Source organism: Rattus norvegicus, chromosome 18 (genome assembly GCF_021556685.1).
Source record: "Rattus norvegicus strain SHRSP/BbbUtx chromosome 18, alternate assembly SHRSP_T2T, whole genome shotgun sequence".
Classification (NCBI taxonomy): Eukaryota; Metazoa; Chordata; class Mammalia; order Rodentia; family Muridae; genus Rattus; species Rattus norvegicus.
Genome location: NC_141551.1, coordinates 50,199,956 through 50,221,167, shown reverse-complemented (window position 1 = coordinate 50,221,167; position 21,212 = coordinate 50,199,956).

Sequence of the window (21,212 nt, the reverse complement as noted above, 5' to 3'; positions counted from 1 at the left end):
CGCTAGGAGATATGAAGAGCAGAAAAAGAGAACTTGGTTCTCTTTTGGTTTTGGAATTGGGAGCATAAACTACTTTTGAAGTGCAGGGCGAGGTGTACCCAAGAGTAGAAGCCTTTCCAGCCTTATGGTCTCGAGAAATCATTTGAATTTGCTGAGTCTCGGGTTTCTTCAGCTGAAAACTGAGGCTAATGCTTGTTCTCATTGGATGTGGGGAAGACGCTGTGGAAATAAAGCACATGATGTGCTTTGTCAACTGTCCAACACTATACAATGGGGCAGGGGTCAATGCTGCTGCCTTAAGCAGCCTCAATGAGCAGAGTCTACTCCCAGGGTGTCGAAAACTGCACCTCTCCCATGGACAGTGGATCCCCACAATGGCCTCACTGCGGTGTCTGAGTCTTATCTCGTGTTAGGTAGAGTCAGTGAGAAACCCCCACCCCATCGAAGACAGTTCCTGACTCAAACAACAGAATGCAAAATATCATTTAGACTTCAGTGTTGCTGGGAGAGCAAATGTTTAAATAATCAGCCGTCTATCGTGCTGTTTCAAAGGAAAATATTGAAGGGAATCCCAAGCAACAAAGTCAGTTTGAGAATTACCTTTTTTCTTTATGTATGCACAGGTGTGTGGTGTGTGGTGTGTGGTGTGTGGTGTGTGGTGTGTGGTGTGTGGTGTATGGTATGTGATGTGGTGTGTGTGTGTGTGTGTGTGTGTGTGTGTGTGTGTGTGTGTGTGTGTGTATACACGTGTGGGCACACACAAATCTAAAGGTTAGAGGTCAACTCCACTGGTGTTCCTCATTGGCTGAGGGTCATACTAGGACTGGGGGCTTGATGGTTGAGCTAGGTTGATCAGGAAACCTCTGAGATACACATCTTTCTGCATTTCTCCAGCACTGGGTCTACAAACACATGTCCCTGACTTTTTACTTGGCTGCTGAAAGCATTCAGCTTGTGTCTTTATGCTTGAGAGGTAGGAACTTTAACAGCCATTTCTCAGAGCCTGGAATTATTTTGGCTTGAAGGATATCCAAGCTACTTTTTAAATGATATTTCTCTTCACAAACAACCAGAGATTTAGTTGTTTGTTTGTTATTTTCAAAGAAAAGACTCTCTTACATGTCTCCTCATGAACTGTTTTGTTCAAGCCTTTCTCCTGCTTTCTCCATGCTCACCAGGTCAAAGCGTTTCTTCCAAGTATTGTTTTGATGGGATTCCTTCCAGCACCTGCCCTGTGCTCTCATGGGGGCTCTGTTGCCTCTGCTGCCTTTTGCACATCTAAAACTTGACAGACCATTCTGTAGAATGGGCTTGCCCCTGGGTTGAGATTAGCCATGTTCTAACTTCTGTGCTCTGGATTTATCCCTTAACTTCTCTTGTACTGATAACAAATTGTGCCAATCATACCAACATTGGTGACTTCTAATTCCCAAGTGTCCCATATTCTAGGCAGTTTACAAGGCATGATCTGTTGCATTTGAGACTGTTTTTCTAAGGGTCTGATGCGGCACTGTTATGATGCTTGAGGTATATAAAGATTAAATTCCTGCTTGGAGTCCACACTCAGTGAATTTGAAAAGAGAGCTCATATTCAACTCAGAGTGGCCCTGGAGTCTAGACTACAAGCAGTTTGCTCACCTCATTCGAGTGTAGAGAACATTATGTTCATCCATGCAAAAACACTTGTTTTAAAAGAATCAGAATCAGTTGTTTAAAAATTTTACAAGTAAATAGTATTAAAATATTGATGTGTACTAAAGTAGTAAGCCACTTATCTTCTCTCATGATTTTTCTTTAACAGTCCCACTCTGTAGCTCAGGGAGACTGGTTCTACTGCTGTGGACAGATGCCATGACCAAGGCAACTCTCATAGGGACAACACTTAATTGGGACTGGCTTACAGGTTCAGAGGTTCAGTCTATTATCATCAAGATGGGAACAAGGCAGCATTTAGGCAGGCCTGGTGCAGGAGGAGTTGAGAGTTCTACATCTTCATCGAAGGCTGCTAGCAGAAGACTGGCTTCCAGGCAGCTAGGGTGAGGGTCTCAAAGCCCACACCCACAGTGACACACCTGCTACAACAAGGCCACACATGCTACCAGTGCCACTCCTTGGCCCAAGCATTTAAAACCATCACAGTCTCTAACTCATTATCTTCCTTGTCTCCACCTTCCTCTGAGACTACAGGTAAATTACCAGTCCTTGATCCTGTTGCTTTTTATGAAACTAGATAAAGTCCAAATCCCTGTCCCTTGTCCATCGGACATAAGCTGTCACTACCATTGATTTGTATTCCCCTATACATTTTTTTCAAGATTTATTCATTTATTATATATAAGTACACTGTAGCTGTCTTCAGATACACCAGAAGAGGGCATCAGATCTCTTTACAGTTGGTTGTGAGCCACCATGTGGTTGCTGGGAATTGAACTCAGGACCTCTGGAAGAACAGTCGGGTGCTCTTAACTGCTGAGCCATCTCTCCAGCCCCTCCCCTATATATTTTATTTCATTGTGAAAGTTATTTCAAAAGTGAAAAGCTGTAAGATACAGACATGAGACCCATTTCCCTACCATTGTGGCACAGTGTTCACAGACTTGTCTTGATCATGAGGAATTAAAAAGTCAGGATGTTCTATCCCAACTCTAAGGAGTTGTCCACTCAGTTCTAGAGATGCGCTGTGACACATATGCACCTCTCCCGTGACTAAAACACGATGCTTTATTTTGAAGGGGAGGCTTTATCATTACAGCTAGAGACAAGGTTTTAGAACATACCAGCAGAGTCTTGAAACAGGAATGCAGATCCACTACTTACATGATCAGCCATCTATCATGTTGTTTAAAATGAAAATATTGGCGGGAGTCCCAAGGGGTAATTAAATATTAGTCAGTTGTGGAATTACCTTTTGTTCTTCCTTCCTTCCTTTCTTTTTTAAAACAATTATTTATTTATTTATTTATTTATTTATTTATTTATTTTATATATGTGAGTACACTGTAGCTGTCTTCAGACACATGAGAAAAGGGCATGGGATCCCATTACAGATGGTTGTGAGCCACTATGTGGTTGCTCGGAATTGAACTCAGGACCTCTGGAGAGCAGACCATGCTCTTAGCCACTGAGCCATCTCTTCAGCACCTCTTTTTTTCTTTACGTGTGTGTGTGTGTGTGTGTGTGTGTGTGTGTGTGTGTGTGTGTGTGTGTGTGTGTGTGTGTGTGTTTTCTGATCTAGTTTCTGGCCAGGTTTTTCTCCCATCATCTTGATTTTAGTGCAAAATTTGCTATAGGGAAGGTTATTGGTGGTGGTGGTGGGGGCAAGAAGTAGAGAGAGAGAGAGAGAGAGAGAGAGAGAGAGAGAGAGAGAGAGAGAGAGAGAGAGAGAGAATAAAAGGTTTTTTGTTTTGTTTTGTTTGTTGTTTTTTTGTTGTTTTTGTTTTTGTTTTTTGCCACTGGATTTAAGTAAAATCTAGGGTTGTACAGTTCATATCTGTGGGGATCTCATTGCTTGCTAGGCTAGAAAACTGTAGGACAAATCCTCGTATTAGGAAGGTAAAAATTTCATGGACAGAGAGTGTTAGCTCTTTCTTTTCTCATCATTGTGACAAAATGTTTGACCAAAGAAATTTAGCAATCAGTCACTGTTTACTTTATTCCACAGGACATTGACAGAGTCCTCACAGTGGAGAAGGATAGCCATGGTAACAGGAGTGGGAGGCACCTGGTCACATTGAATCTTTAGTCAGGAGTGAGAAATGAATGCTGGTACTTGGCTTGCTTACTTATCACTGCAGGCCATAGAATGGTGTCACCCATTCCATTGTTAGATAAGTGTCTCAGAAGAGGTTCTCCCGAATATGCCCAGAATTTTGTCTTCAAGGTGATTCTCAATCTATCCAGTACTGAAGAGGTCTTCAGTCTGAGTTCAAGTCTCAAAGAAGTAGGTTTACATACCAGGAAATGAACACCTCTGCAGCAGGATAGATGAACTTGCCAGCAAAGGTGAGAGCAAGCAGGCAAAAATTGAAAGCTTCCTTTTTCCATGTTTGTTGATGTTGGCTTCTACCAGAAGGTGTGGCCCAGATCTAGGGTGAGTCTTCCTACCACAATGATCCAAAAGAATCATTCACAGACATGCTCAGCTTCTTAGATTTTAGTTGATTACAGATGATGTCATGCAGGCAGCTAAGATTTCCCATGGTAATCTCTTTAATCACTGCATCATTTTCTCCACACATGTTCCTGCCTACAGCTTCAAGCTTGTTCCTGTCTCTATTTTCCACAAGCTCATATTTTGTTTTGCATTTATTTACTTATTTATTTATTTATTTATTTATTTATTTATTTATTTATTTGTGTGTGTGTGTGTGTGTGTGTGTGTGTGTGTGTGTGTGTGTGTATGTGTGTGTGGTGGGGGAGAGAATGTATGTGCCATGATGTGGGGCAGTAGGAAACATGGAAACATGCCAGGAAACATGGTTGATCTGATTGGAAGCCCCAGAACCTTTGGGAGGGAAGCTTTGAGAGGACAGTAGAAGCTTCACCAACTTACCACGAGGCCCCTGTCATGTGACCACACTCCCTACAAATATGACCTATGGTTACGTAGATCAGAACAGAGTTCTTCATGCAAATAAAGTATCTAGAGGCCCTGAGGGTTTAGCCAATGGCGTCCCTTTTCGGACATTCCTTCTGGCAAAAGCACCCATATTCTTTGATGAACAATCAGTAACCAGTTTGGAACAAAGGACTGTCACTTATTTACTGACCCATGTCAGCAGTCCAAACCATACATTTAAAACATGGTTTTCTATTCCATACATTGTCCTTTCTTACTGTAGATCTGATAAAAACAGTAAGCAGCAACAGTAATAGAGCCCAAATGCTATCCTATCTTGAAAGTTGCCTACGCGGGCTAAATTGGTCAGTTACTTTTGAGTTCAGTCTTAATTAGAGTCTTAGAATGCAGGCTAAATGCAGCCAAGTTACTTCTCAGACTGTTGCAGGAATGGCCTCGAGTTCTATCACAATAGAGCTCTCATTCCCCTCTGCAACCTCGTTCTAGTCTTCCACATGCTTATCATGGAGTTCACGCCTGTCTTGTCAACAAGATCCAAATGGGTGTCAGGGCTACCATAGTAGCAGCCTTGCCACTCACACCAATTTTCTGTATCTGCTATTGTTCTTGTTGCTGTGATGAAATAACCTATAAAAAATGATGTAAGGGCTGGAGGAGTTCTAAGGGTGTGCTTTGTCATGGCAGAATCTCATGGTGACAAGACTGAGAGGCATCTGGGCCCATTTTATCTGCTGTGGTGCTCAGAGAGAAGTAGACACTGGCACTCCCCTTGTTTTATCCTTCTTAGTCAGTCTAGAACTTCATCCCATGGATTAGTGCCACTGACCTTCAGGATGGGTCTTCTTCTCTCTTCTGTTAATCATCTCTGAAGAGGTTCTTCTGACTCTAAACCTCATTGAGTTGACAATGGAGATTAGCCATTAACTCTGCCAGGTTAGTTACTCGTGGCTTCAAATCACAAAAGGGAGACTGGGTGGTTGATCGTCACAGAAGCCAGAGAGCCTGCATGGTTGGTGTCTTACTGTTTATAGCGTAAGCTTCATTGGAACATTCCTTTGAATGCTGCATCATTCTGATGAATCTCATGCCTGCTCCCCTCCCTACTCAATCACCAGGATCTTAAACACTGTGAGATAAGATTTCTGGCAGACTAGTGCACAGGGAGCCCTGAATGTCTCCTTTTAATTCACCTTTCTTCTAAGAAGACGAATCTCAGGATCTCACTGGAGTGTTTAAAAATAAACAACATAAATTTAACAACAGCAAAACAAAACTAAATTATAAACAAAGAGAAAAATTACATATTTTGCATTATTGTGTCAATAATAGTTTTTCTTTTCTTTCCCTTTCTTTCTTTCTTTCTTTCTTTCTTATCTTAAGTGTTTTGATTCGCTGAAAATGTATTACGTTGGGCACAGGATAGTGCTGGTCTCTTGGGATACAGACAAGGACAAATTAGAGATGACCTCTGCCCTCTTGTATCTCATATCCCTGTTAGAAAGACAGACAGTGAAAAATATAATTATAGGTCCCAACTTATGCTCGGTGTCATGGTTTGAATATGCTTGTCCCAGGGGTGGCACTATTTGGAGGTGTTGCCATGTTGGAGTAGGTGTGTCACTGTAGGGATGGCTTTAAGACCCTCCTCCTAGCTGCCTGAAAGTTAGTATTCTGCTAGCAGCCTTCAGATGAAGATGTAGAACTCTCGGGTCCTCCTGCACCATGCCTGCCTGGATGCTGCCATGTTCTGACCTTGATGATAATGGACTGAACCTCTGAACCTGTAAGCCAACCCCAATTACATGTTGTCCTTATGAGAGTTGCCTTGGTCATAGTGTCTGTTCACAGCAGTAAAACCTTAACTAAGATACTAGAATTGACAAAGACACAGGGTCATAGACTAAGAGCAGGTAGGGGAGGGACGATCTTTTGTATTGTGCCACAGGGAGAAGGGGTGATTCTACAGATGGATTCCCAGGTTGCCAGTCTGTCTTTTAAGCTCACAGGTAGATCTTTAGTTCTTTATAATTGTGACAACAGTGCAAGTTACACAGTGTTCCTATGGACATCCATGTAGTAGCAGGACTGGTTTCTGGTGAGGGCTCTCTTCTTGGTTTGTTGACATCCATCTCTCTGCTCCTGTGTCTTTTACACAGCTTTTTTTAGTGTGTTCAAGTTTGTGTTCAAAGTTTCATTTTTTTAAGTCAAACCAACAATTGTACTAGATCAGAGCCTACCCCGCTAATCTCACAGTATTGCAAGTAACTCCCTTCCTATCTTGCTCTCTGATAGTTTTTCTGCAGCAGTGGGTTGGGAACGTCGGCATAGGAGGTTTATGGAGAATGCTGTCCAGGCTGTGTGAAGAGGGAGAGAACATAGAACTGCGGACTCTTGTGTGGAAGCAACTCTGGAAATGTCGTCTCATCTTCCAGACGCCCTGTAGTGTGCTGCATCTCTCCCGAAAGAGAAGGACTTCAGATGACACACATAAGGGCCTTTATCTATGTTTCAGAGAGACTGGACATCTCTGGGTGGTTTCCAGCCTATGCGACCCTCTGGACACCAAGCATCAGAGTAGAGAATCCGTTAAATGAAGCTTTATAGCTATTATTCCAAGGTGGAGACACAGATCTAAAAGCAAATTCTGCCAAGGTGCTACCAGGCTAACTGAATTTATATTTTGTACAACTCATCAACTTACATCACTAGAAAAGGAGCATGTGCCTTAAAAAAATTGTATTGCTACATTCATAATTTCACACCACAAGGGAAATAAATGTACTGCAGGCTCGGCTCTCAGCACTCTGCTAAGCAGAAGCCAGAGGCTCCATAATTGATTTATTCTTTCTTCCCCTGAACAGATATTTATTGGTTCTTTACTGTGGGTTTCATTTACCATGTCCATTTTTGAAAACCTGGCTAATGATAATTCAAGAGCAATCGGAGTTTATGCAATTTATTCTGTGTGCTTCCTCATGGAGAATCTGCCTAGGAATCACTGTGCTGTGGTATACTGGCGACAGTTCTGGGAAGAACCAGGCAGACTCAAGTCTCGAAATATGGCTCCCTGAAGATGAGTAAGTCAAGAAACACATGATTAACATCCACTTGGGCAAAGGTGATCATGAAGATGGTGGACCGGCTGTGAAGAGATGAGTGAAAGGCTGTCAGAAGTGGGGCTCTGGAAAGGGGTACCACTCCCCTGCAGTCTGGAAGATCCTTTAATTCTGAGTGCTTATCTCACTGGACCTGAACAACTGTGTATAGAACAAATGAGAGAGTAGATCTTTCTTCTATACACAGTAAGGCACAGTTGTAGGCTCATGTTGTCATAGTACCTTAAGTAGCTGTTACATTGTTTCCATTTTTTACTTAGGTATCCAGCATCCATTCCTTTTGATGTTTTTTTATTGATTCTTTGTGAATTTCACATCATGCACCCCAATTCTATCATATCTCTATATTCTTCCATATCTGCCCTCTGTCCTTGCCCCCCAAAAAAACAAAAATAAAAAAATAAGAAAAAAAAATCTCACTGTGGAAGCTGTGGTGTGCTATGGTGTATCACATAGATAAACAACTTTTGTTTAAACAGCTGTAATTGCAAATGTTTTTACAATGAGTCATTGGTCTGGTGCAGGGCCTGAGGCTTCAACTATACCATCCTCACCAGGACTTATTTTGGATGTCCTGTTGTTGCCCTGTGTCATGGTTCTATAGAAGTGGCCCCTTCACACACTCTAGATGGGGTAGATGTTAGGCTGAATCTGGGCTTGGCTGGTAGCTGAGCTGTTTAACCCACCATGTCTGTTGTGTCTGCACCACTATGCCAACTCCTGCACTTTGCCCATCACTAGGGGCAGGGCCAGCTCTTCTTCCTGTGTCAACCAACCAAGGGCAGGTCCACACACATCAACAGAGCCAGCTTTCCCATGCTGCTCAGGTGAAGTGTGGGGACCACTGTCTCAAGTGCTACAGCCAGTGAGGGGTGGAGCCAGTTCTTCCACATTATTTTTCTCTCCAGTTCTAGAGCAACCATAAATGAAGTGTTTGTGTGTTTGATGTATGTTTGCTGCATGAGTGACTGAGTCTCATCCATAGAAGGAACATTTGAAAGAAATTTGCACCTCTGATCTTCATGTTCACAAACCAGGAACCTCATTGGTTTCCTGATGGTGTGATAAAGACACAGCATCTTGAGAAGGGGATCTATTTAATTTTTTCCGTTTATAGTCTATCAGTGAGGAAAGTCAGGGCAGGAATTCAAGGCAGGAACCTGGAGGCAGGAACTAAAGCAGAGAGCAGAGAGGAGTGTTGCCTACTGACTTGCTCCCTCTGTTCAGCTTTATTCACTCCCCAGGGGCAACACCACCTTGCACTCATCCATATCAATCATTAATTAAGAAAATAGCTAACAGCCTCTCCTCGAGACCAATTTGACAGAGTCCTTTTCCAAACTGAAGTTTCCTCTTCTTGGATTAAACTGTGCTGTACAGTATCGTGCTACTTAGTAGCATTTAAATAATAACATGTAAAATAGATATTGCTTAGAAAATGAAAGTGTGATTTAAAAGAAAAGATACACAGCAGAATGGTGCTTGGTCTGTCAAATGGGTTGATGTAAAATGCCTGTGCTAAGAAATCAGAACTTAAGAGTGATTGATAAACATTGGAACTTTATTTTTGCTTGTCAAATAAATATATGCATATAGGTACAGACAGGTGTGCTATATGCATTTGAGATGTAATATTTGAATGCAGATATGAAGAGTGATATATGAACTCTAAAGGCAAGGAAAAAAAGCAGGCTTCTAGCTTACCATTCCACTATCCTTAATATTGTCTACATGGTGGGCCAGGCCATCTCCCAACACAGCCCACTTGTTAGCGTGAAATGAAAAGGGACATCAGAGAAGCTTCTTTTGAAGCATCTTCAGTGGCATTGTACAGATGGCTCCTGTTTTAATTTCATTTGTCAGAACTTGGTCATAAGGCAATGCAATACTTATCCCTCACAGTTAGGTTGGGAGAGTGGGTCAGAGCCCAAAGGCACTTGCCACCAAGCCTGAGTCCAGGAGTTTGATCCCTGGAGCCCACATGATGGAAGGTCCAGCTCCTACAAGTTGTTTTTTGACTCCTACATCTACATACACACATACAGGTACAAGTGCAGAGACACATACCCAAGTAAATTAATTAATTAAATAAAATATACCAATTAAAAAAATCAAACCTTACTTCTATGAATGTGTCAGTGTGTGTGCACAGTCATCAGTGCATGGTGCATTGCCTATGGGGGTGTGTAGAATAATTATACAGCATGTGTGCATATGAGTGCACATGGATATATGAAGACCAGAAGTCGGCATCTGGTATCTTCCACTCTTGCTTATACCCTTACCTTTTGATACCAGTTTTCTTTTTTTTTTTTTTTTTTTTCGGAGCTGGGGACCGAACCCAGGGCCTTGTGCTTCCTAGGTAAGCGCTCTACCACTGAGCTAAATCCCCAGCCCCGATACCAGTTTTCTTGATGAACCTGGCATCCATTGACTGGTTAGGCTAACTGGGCAATGTGTTCCAGGACCCATCTGTCTCTATGGATCCACCAGTCTCTGCTCCTAACTCTTGCACTAAGGTTATAGATGAACACAGCCACCCCTGGCTTTTTTTAAAAGTGGACATCTAAGCTCAGGTCCTCAGGCCTGCGAATCAGACATTTACCAAGTAATTATCTCCCCAGCCCGAAGGATTACTTCTTAAAATGAGGGCAACAGGAGTGGGCCATCGGGTTTTTCCAATATGGTTGGCTTTCTGGTACATTTTAAGGAGAGATCTAGAGCAAACATGGCAAAACCTAACATCAGTTTAGTATTTGTGGTGATCAGAAAACTATTTTTAAACATTTATGTGCCCACTAAGCAGGGTCTCCCCTCCTTCTCTTGCCCTCCTTAGGTTCTCACAAATACCAGTGCACTTCATCTCTCTATAGATTTGCCCTTCCTGGGCATTTGCTGTACGTGCAATCACACCGTATTTATTTTTAGCATAGAAAACACAGAAAAGCAACAAGAAACAAGAAGGCCAGTCATGGTTCACCCACAGGCCTCAAACATACACTTGGAAATATCAGCACTGGAATGCAGGTAGCCATAACTTCTCTCTTGTACAATGTGCATTTGATTTATTTTCCTCTACCCTTTCACAGGACAGGCTCAGCTGGCCTTGAATGATCTATAATCCTTCTGGCTCAATTTCCCAAGTTCTGAGGTTGTACCGTGTGGCAAAACCTTCAGCTCACAGTTAAACATTTAACATTTACATGTTTTGATTTTATTTTCAATTTGTTGCCTCATAAGTACTTCCCAAAAGTACTTTATAATTATTCTGAAAGAATGTTTAATATTCTCTTAAAGCATAATGCTAGTAACTAATCTACTACAAAGATATATCACAGCTTAACCCTCTATTGTTCATCATAACAACTTGAAGAAACTAAGTGAATTGCATTGTTGTGGGCTCTAATTGTACATGATTTACATTCTATTACTTTGTTTAAAGATAATCAAGACAGAAAGAATTACTTGGCATCCCATGGGTTCTATCATGATTCTTCAAGGATGCAATTTCTGTTGTGCTAAGTGAATCTCCCATGCAACTGACTTCATATGACTCTCAGATTACAAGAGGGGCCTTCAGATAGACAAGCATCACAGGAGAAGAGTCTGCCCCTTGGGAGTAAACACACACACACATGTACATGCACATGCACACATGCATGAATACACAAACACATAAACACACATGTGCGCACACACACGCACACATATACACGCAATGCTTACCTTCCCAACTCTATGGGTCAGAGCTTTTGTTTTGGAGTAACCTGTTTCCTGACGATACTTCCGCATATGAGAGGGTCCAGGAAAGAGGAGGTAGGCACATTTGGTCAACCTCACTGTACTCTCTAGCTTCTGTCAATGTGACACCTGAGCCCTGCACCAGTGCTGGATTTTTACCCCTGGGGTTAGTTTTAGGAACATCACAGATTGAATCCTGGGACTTAATACATGCCACATGGGCACTGTACCACTGAGGTACACTTGCCTCTTACACCCTTGGCTACCCCCCAGGTTTGATGCTATTGTTCTCTTGATTTAGCTTCAGCTCAGTTTTTGTTATATTCTTTGTCTCCCTCCCCAGAATTCCCCTCTCCACATTCCTCATCCTGCAGCTTTACCCATTGTCGGATGTCTAGTCCTTTGTGTGACCAAGAGCTGACACATCAGACTCTTCACTCACAGCCATTAGCACATTTCTCAAGACCTTTGTTCTCACAGGTACCTTTTGAGGGCCTACTGTGTGCTAGGGTTTGGGGCACATGCTATGCAAAATGATGATTATACGAGTTTAGGAGGGCTACCCACCCTCACAGCTTGGCTCTGGGGATCAGGCTCCTGAATGGAATATAAGCCTCAATTTCTAACAGTTCACGGGGTACACCTGAGATGAAGTGAAATGATGTCCCTTTCGTGGTAGGAATGACTGGTGTGAAGGGGAGGGCTTACTGCGGAAATCTGAGGGAACAATCTGGACAGCTCACGCTGCTTTTCTGTCACATACCACTTGTATTAAGAAATTATTTAGAAGGCACGCGGCTGAAAAAAGGTAGACGGCATTTGGGTATTTCAAGTATTTCCCAGCAAGCAGTAGTAAAGCGAGCCTCTGACATCACTACTGTTTGCGGGTTTACTGGTTCCTATTGCAGGTGTTCTTGTCATACCTCAGAGCGCTTTGCGAATAACATGTGCTGCCCCTTTTCTCTCTACAGATTTGTATGACATTAGCCAAGGTCTTTGAAATCAAAACACAATAAAATTGCTACTATCAGAATCGATTCTTTCTATAGTTGTTTGCATTCTACGGTGCATGAGAGATTAAAAGGGAAAACAAGTCTACTTGTCCTCTTAAAGTACAGAAAAAAATCCCATTTTAGATAAGATTCTTTTTTTTTTTCCGGAGCTGGGGACCGAACCCAGGGCCTTGCGCTTGCTAGGCAAGCGCTCTACCACTGAGCTAAATCCCCAACCCTTTTAGATAAGATTCTTCATGCACTATGCCAAACCTTACCATACCAAAGTGGGGTAATGTCAGCTGGAAGGAAGGAAGGAAGGAAGGAAGAAAGGAGTGTTTTTATTTTTATTTTTTTTCTGATAAAAGATATAGTTGTCACATGCCAGCTGGCTGAAGTCAATCTCGGTGGAGGGAACCAACCCAGAAGCCGGCAGCAGCTTGGTTATTTTTAGTGCGTTAGCTGAGCTCAACCCAAACCGTGAAGTGCGCTGTAAATGCTCCAGTGACGAGCGGAGGAATTCCATATGTACTAGTAAGCAATCTGCAGTTTGCATTAAACCATGAAAAGGAGACACTGGGGGACAGAAAAGCACACTCAGCTCAATGGACGATCAAATATGGCAGTCACTGGCAACAGGAAGCAGAAATTGCTGTTTTCTTGGTAGCTTTATTGTTGATGTTGTTATCCAGGTGGGAGACCTCTTCCTCCCTCATGCCCTACACTCTTTAAAGATCTTTCTTTCTTTCTTTTTCCTTCCTTCCTTCCTTCCTTCCTTCCTTCCTTTCTATTAATTCTTTGTGAATTTTAACATCATGCACCCCAATCTCATCTCCTTCAGATCCGCTCTTGCAACCTCACTCCCAAAGGAAATTATCATAATAATAAAATTAAAAATAAAACGAAACAAAATATCTTGTCACGGACACTGTCACAGTGTGTCACGTGTGTCCCACAGTACACCCTTTTGTCTACACATCTTATAAATGTTCTTTGCAATGAGTCTGTTTTGAGGCCTCTGGCTTTTGCCACACTATCAATACTGGATTCTCACTGAGACTCCTCTCGAGTTGGCTATTGTTGCCCTGTGTCATGGAGATCCTATAGTTTTTGATCTTTCTGTTGCTTCACATGTTCCAGCAGTTCACAGACAGGGTAGATGTTGGGGCAGGCCAGCTCAAAACTCTGGATCTGGGCCTGGATGGTAGCTAAGCTGGCCAGTTGGCCAGCTCTCCACATCCACACTACAAGGGCAGGATCCCCAATGCTGCTCCGGCAAGCTCACCTACTGCCACTGCCAGCTAGCAGCAAGGTCACCTCTCTGGCTCCCATGCCTTTGGGGTTAGGTTACTCTTATCCATAAGCACTGGCTGGTTTTGTGTGACAATTTGACACAAGCTGAAGTTATTGCAGAGAAAGGAGCTTCCCTTGAGGAAATGCTTCCATGAGATTTTCTCAACTAGTAATCAAAGCGGGCTGGGGAAGGGCCCAGCCCATTGTGGGTGGTACTGTCCCTGGGCTGTTAGTCTTGGGTTCTATAAGAGAGCAAGCTGAACTAAGCCAGGGGAAGCAAGCCAGTAAGTAACATCCCTCCACGGCCTCTGCATCAGCTCCTGCTTCCTGCCCTGTGTGAGTTCCAGTCCTGACTTCCTTTGGTAATGAACAGCAGTGTGAATGTATAAGCTGAATAAACCCTTTCCTCCCCAACCTGCTTCTTGGTCATGATGTTAGTGTAGGAATAGAAACTCTGACTGGGATACCATACTACCATGGTCAGCTGTAGTGTGCAAGAGAGAATCTTTCTGTAAGACTTCCTATGCATTTCAGACAGGCCTTGAACTCCAGATTCTCTTGTCTCAGCCCAAAAACACTGGAACCATGACCATGTGTCACCATGTCAACTTTCACATGCCTATTTTCTCCATGTCATCCAATACAATTGCAGTGGCTATTCAAGAAACACAGCTTAAATATCAGTCTGGTTCACACCAGATGCTGGGATAGAGACAAAGTCATCTGGTCTACCATGGAAGGCAGTGCAAGCTCAGCTTATTTATAGTGACTCAGTGCATGTACCTCCAAAATGGTTATTTTCTAGGGAGTGGTCAAGATAAGTTTGACCCATGTTAATAATTTTATAACTTTTCTAGCTTTAAAATCTAACCATGGGGGTTGGGGATTTAGCTCAGTGGTAGAGCGCTTGCCTAGCAAGCGCAAGGCCCTGGGTTCGGTCCCCAGCTCTGGAAAAAAAAAATCTAACCATGAAGTAAGATGTGACTCTCTAGTTAATAGTAATTATAATTAAAAAGGAATGTTATGCTTGCCCATGGAAGCTATATTGGTGATTGGAATGGAAAAGCAGAGTCTGAGAGGAAGCAGGTGTGTTACAAAAAGGCGATGTGTAGGCCTCCTTCCCTGACAGGTCATACTTCACCTGTGGTGCCTTGCTCTACGCTTGAGGATACTATCATTTGGGAGAAAGATGCTCAAGCTTTTCCTATACTGTTTCCTATAACTTCCCACAAGTCTACAATTGCATGAAAAGAAACAGTTTAATTAAAAATAAATTAGGTTTTCTTGGACAATATATACAATAAAAGGTAAGACCTGTAACAAACAATGTGGCAGCTAATAGAGCCAGGATCTGAAAACTATGGCCTGCAGCCAAGTTTGCCCTGCTCGTTTTTGTAAATAACCTTTTATTCAAAAGGAGCATGCTCATTCATTTCCACTCTGCGGCTGCTCTTGCTTTACAGAGTTAAAATTTGGTATGCCATTGCCCTGAGACTATAGGAGCCACTGGAGCCTAAAACAAAATGAGTCTATATCTTGCTGATGTAGAAGGAGAGCTGTAAAGAATAAGTTCCTTGTCGGCTTATTTTGATTTGTTTTATTGTGTGAGACAGGGTCTCATGGTGTCCAGACTGACTCTGAGCTTAGAATGATTGTGCTTCTTTCTGCCTAGGGTTTATGATGTAATTCTGGGATTGCAGGTATGAGCCATCATATTCAGCTTCCCGGCTTCCTGTGTGTGTGGTGCGGTGCGGTGCGGTGCGGTGCGGTGCGGTGCGGTGCGGTGCGGTGCGGTGCGGTGCGGTGCGGTGCGGAGAGAGAGAGAGAGAGAGAGAGAGAGAGAGAGAGAGAGAGAGAGAGAGAGAGAGAGAGAGAGAGAGCGCTAATGCAAAACCATGCACCTATGGACGAGCATGTAGAGGTTAACGGACAATCTCAGCTGTTTTTTATCAGGTGCCATCTGCCTTGTTAGTTTTGAGACAGTGCCTCTCTTTGACCTGAACCTTGGTAAGTAGGCTAGGTTGACTGGCTGCTGAATGTACCCCTGTAACCTGTCTGTCTCAGCCTCCTTATGACTGAGATTACAGGCACATGTCACTATGCTTGGCAGGTTTTTTGTTTTTTGGGCATTGTTTCTGTAAATTTGGTTTGGGTCTTGTGTGTGTGTGTGTGTGGGGGGGGGGCTAAGCATGGGTTTTTGGAATCCACCTCAGGTCCTGGTGTGTTTAAGGCAATCCTTGTGCTGGCTCAGCCATCTTCCCAGCCATCCCATCGTCTTCATCACTGTCCTTTGCATATTACCTCCCACGCCAAGGCTTTGAGACGATGTTTTGTTGAGTCAATGAAGTAATATATTGAAGAAGTACAAACTTTCTATAGAGTCAATGGACAAAAAGTTGTATAGATATTACCTGGGGTCATAATTAAGAATTTCCTACCATCTACAGCGCTGAACCCTGAAGATGTTTGCCTTTGTATACGAGTAAAGGAAGCACATTACAGACCTCACAGAATTTCTGCACTGCACAGGAGACCAATGGGATGGAAGAATGCTATAAACGCTGCACAGACTGCATACTGTCAAGGCAGCGTTTCTCAACCTTGGGGTAGAAAGACGCTCTCACAGGGGTCACACATCAGATATCCTGCATAACATATGTTTACATTACTATTAATAGCAGCAGAAAAATTGTGATTATGAAGTATCAAGACATTAAAGGGGTTGAGCACCAATAGTGTAAGGTGATGTTGACTCACCAGTAGGCAACTTATTTCCCTAGATGCTTGACATACAGAAATATTCCATTTTTGAGTCATACCTATAGTTAATCTTTGAGGTATACATATAGTTAATGGTCACTAAAATTGGTGAGTTTGATCGTAAAATTTATAACTGCATGGGTAAGGCATTCTACAGTGTCATTGAACTGACATCTGACTTTCTTTGTTCATAAGAAGAGTTATTAAAAACAAGACAGAAGTTTCTTTTTGACTTTATATTACATTCTTTAATTTATTCATTGTAGGTGTGGGTGTGTGCATGGCATGGTATATGTGTATAGGTCAAAGGACAATTTGCAGGGGTAGGCTTTCTTCATCCTTTATTTAGTTAGGAATCGAACTCAGGTCTCCAGCCTTGATAACAAGTGGCTTTCCCAGCCGAGTCATCTTGCTGGCTCAAAGTCAGTTGTAAGTTTTATTTATTTCTGTGTTTTCAATTACAGGAAGACAAAAGTTACAAGGTAAGTCTAGCTTTTTTTGTAGTTCCTGTTTAGCAAAAAAAATTTTTTTTCAGGGAAAAAGGTCTACAGATAATATGAAGAATACATTTCAAACTTCTTAGCTAAATTTTGGCTTTCTCCAAAGCAAAGGTAATTTTATCCTACTTTAGTTTCAGTAATAATTTCCAGGGAATATGAGTGGTATTGGGAAGATGAGAAGAGGAAATAATGAGAGCTGAATTTGGAGCCAGACAAAACTGGATTTGAATCTCTGGGCCTGCAGTAACTTAATTACCCAAGCTGTGGCTCATCTATAATGGAAAAAAACCAGCTCTGATCTCTTAAGAGTACTCTGAACATTAAGTAAGGAGAGAGCTGGGGACCTGGGATATCCTCATGGACACTAATCAAATGTAAAAACCCTTCCCCTGAGGCAGAAGACAAAGAAAAGGACGAGTCGGGGAAGAGGGACCTTTTAGCCACTTGCAGAGAACACCTTCTGCAAGGACCCTGGCACTTCGTGTCTCCCTGTTATATCTGTGTTGGACCTGAAGCCTGGTCATGGACTCTATGCTGCGAGCCTGGGTGGTATTCCTGAAAGATCATTTTGTTCATGAAATGTAGCAAAGCTACTGAACCAAAACATGCCAAGCACACTCCTTCCTGGAGGAATACACTGGCGTCCTAGAAGAGGCCACCTGTAGGAAGCATAAGGAGAAGCCCAGTTTTGCTGAAGTCCCTTGGCTTTTGTTATTTCCCTTTCCCCAACTGTGCCTTAACAAACACTCACAAGCAACTGTTGCCCAATTTGTGGCCTTAAGGTATTAAAAAAAAAGATCTCTGTTACAATGTCTTTCTTATAGATCGAGCCTTTCCCCCTTAACAAGTTAACCACTAAACGGTAAGTAACAAAATAAGAAACAATGCTCTCCAAGAGGCAGCTTTTTATACTTTGCAGCTGAGAGTTTGACCTTGAGCCAGCACTTGCAGCAGCAAGGCTGTTGCTGTGAGTTTTACAGACTGCCTGTCAACGGCTGTGGCCGTCTTACAAATTCAGGATGAAGCGAAATTATGATGAAGCACGCTTACCGTGAATAGCAATTTATTATTATACTAAAACATATTTAAGGAGAAAATGTGACAAGAAGAAAGGCAGACAGAAGGTACTTTGACTATCTGGGGATTATTACCCAACATAAGCCAGGGAGAACGAAGGGGGTGGGGGGAGCAAGTTTCTGACTAGAGAGTGTCAATGCTGGATAAAGAGCTAAGCTAAATATGTCATGTCACTCTGAGATAGTGCTACCTCATGCCTGTCAGGCAAGGCCAGGATGGTTCAGAGACCAGCTTTGCATGTTTGGGTAAATATTATTAATAGATGCAGTCAATATTTGTTCATTCCTTTCCGTAACTCTATTTGTCCTTTTCTCATTCTTTCTTTATTTATTGCAATTTTAAAGACTAAACCCCACATTATTAGGAAAGGAAAACCTTCCCCGAATGGCAATTTGTTTCACCAACACTTTTTGTTCATTTCCCAAGACTATTAAAAGAAGAAGTAGAGCTGAAGGATGGTCTTCTTGCAGTAGATATGTTAAATTTTATACCATGTACTCAACAGCCACATGCAGAATACACAAAATCTATCACCAGTTTCATTGAAAGACAGGCAAACAAAACTCCGAACAGATAACGATAGCGTATACATGAAACTTCAGCCCTAAATGTCTATTGTTTATGAACCACATAGTATTAGCATATTAAAATCATTACTAACCAGTACTGGAGTGTGTGTTCAGAAGCCTGTCAATTCACTAATGGCTGTAGTCTTGGAAACTTCACATCTGCCACAGGATTAATTACTCGCATAAAACCCTATCATTTCCCTACATCTCCTATGAGAAGCAACGGCTGCTTGAGTGATTAATGGTTCCAAATGATGTACAGAGGAATAAACAGGAATGTCACCCAGTGGACTGAAAGATCTGTTCCTCGTTCATATTAGAACAAGATGAAGGACCTTGGTGATATAACATTTGTTTCTGGAGGGCCTGTAGGCAATTTCAAGGAAATATTTGGCCCAGACTCTGGGATGCTCCTACTCTTTAAGTGGCCAGGAGCCTTCAGCCACAGGTGTCAACATAGGAAAAGAAGAAGGGGGTGAAAATGTCTGGTTAGGGTAGATGGAGCCTAAAGGGTAATTATGGTGCTGTGTGCTGCTGTTAGTTTCTGGGTCCTTTCAAACCCATCTACAGCTCCCAATGCTTGAAGTTCAGCTCAAAAGTGACTTCCAGGCTCTCCCTCTGGATGTTGACTTTCTTGCTCATGGAAAAGTGGAAACAAATTCAGTTTTGAGAGGTTGGAGATATGGGAAGAAAACATTGGAAAGACATTTTATTGTTTACAACTAAAACGCAGGGGCTGTAGTTCAGAGGTGAGAATGGAAGTCCACGACAGGCTATTATATGACAATTGCCACCAGTAGGACCAGAAGGTAATGTATCGATCCATCTCTGAGCACCCCTCTATGCAGCTGTCAGCACAGGCAAATCTTTGTCAATCTGTAAGCCACACAATCTTACAATAAATTGTCCAGTCTCTTCTTGGTTCTCTTATATTTCAGATAAGAAATAGTTCATTCTAACAAACCAGTCTTTGGATTCAGAAACCTGTCTCATTTCATTGTCTCTAAGTCCCTCTTATTCTCAATGAGTGTTTTTTGTGGGGTGGGGTGGTGGGCAGATTTCCGTCATTAAGACTTGGGAGGTTAAAGCTATCGTCAGCTGAAGAAGCCATGATAATTTCCCAAGTCTTTCAGCCTCATTATAATTAGAGACGCAATTATAGTGAAGTTAGTGGTAATTTAAACTGATCAGCTGGATATCAGATGATGAGTTGTTTGGAACAGACAAATCTAATGAATATCTACTTGGTGAGCAGACTTGCCTTTCAGTAAACAAAGATAAAACCCAGCCACCTGGCTGGCCAAATTTATGAGCCCATGAACCTGTGGAAGTGCTTGCTACACAGGTGATAAAGCTTAGCACTGTGGGCTTCTCCAACACCAGAGATGGGTCTTTCTCAGCTCTCATCCTTTCCTGTCAAACTTTTGCTGCATTGTTCAGCACTCAAATCCTGCTCTCTGTGCAAACTAGCTCAAGAGAACCTACTAGAACCAGAAATTATACTCTAAGAGTGCCCCTCTTTTTACTTTTTGGTTAACTGTTTATTTTCATTAGCCCATTGGGACTCTAATTTCATAAAATATAAAATTTTTGTATTAGCCCAGCCAGATGTATCCTTATCCTAAGGCTCCCCAAAGACCATATGCGTAGTTTGGGAAAGTATAAATTGAGCCTCAGTTTGAGTCCTTATGACTGTGTTCCTAAGAGCTCTGTGGAAACTTGAACTTGGGAGATGGGGAAGACTTTAGGTTTGATCCCCATCACTCACATAAAAACACAGATGCAATTGTGCACATCTAACTCAGCATTGGGGAGACAGAGACAAGAGGTTCCTGAAGCTCACTAACTGGGTAACCAGTCTATAGCTGAATCGTTGAGGAAGACATCTGATTTTAACCTCTGGTCTACACACATGAGCACACACACACACACACACACACAACCACAAAGGAACACACATGTGAACACACACACACACACACACACACACACACACACACACACACACACACTCATAAGAGACTTTGAATTTGGTGGCCAAATCCGTGTTTTGTAGAACTCAAGAGGACTATACTGTTGAGTTTGCACTACGTTGGAGCATTGGGAGAGCTAACTAGGAATAGGAAAGATGCTTCCATTGACCCTATTGTCTGTCTAACATGATGTCACTGCTCCTTGGAGGTAGCATTGCTACTTGAGACATTGCCATTTGTCTTATCTCATGTGCTCCTTGATATGAGAAATCTGATTCTAAGTGGTTTACTGTTTTCCCTCTAGGTTTAGAGCCAAGGAAGCAATGGATTTAGTTACTTAATGCAATTTCTGAAGCATTGAATAAAAACATACGAAATGACATAGCAGTAAATGCAGTTCGCTTTTCTTTCTTACCTCTATAATACAAAGTATAGCACTTATTATAAATAAGTAAAAATCCCCTGGAGTTTAGGTCTCCCATCATACCACTACTGCTTGCAAATCCCTATATGTATTCTCACCAGAAGCTCTAAACCTTTAAGAGAAGCAGGCTGGACGATTGAGTGTCTGGCTGGAAATCATTTACTATCGATGGTCACTCAGCTCAAGAT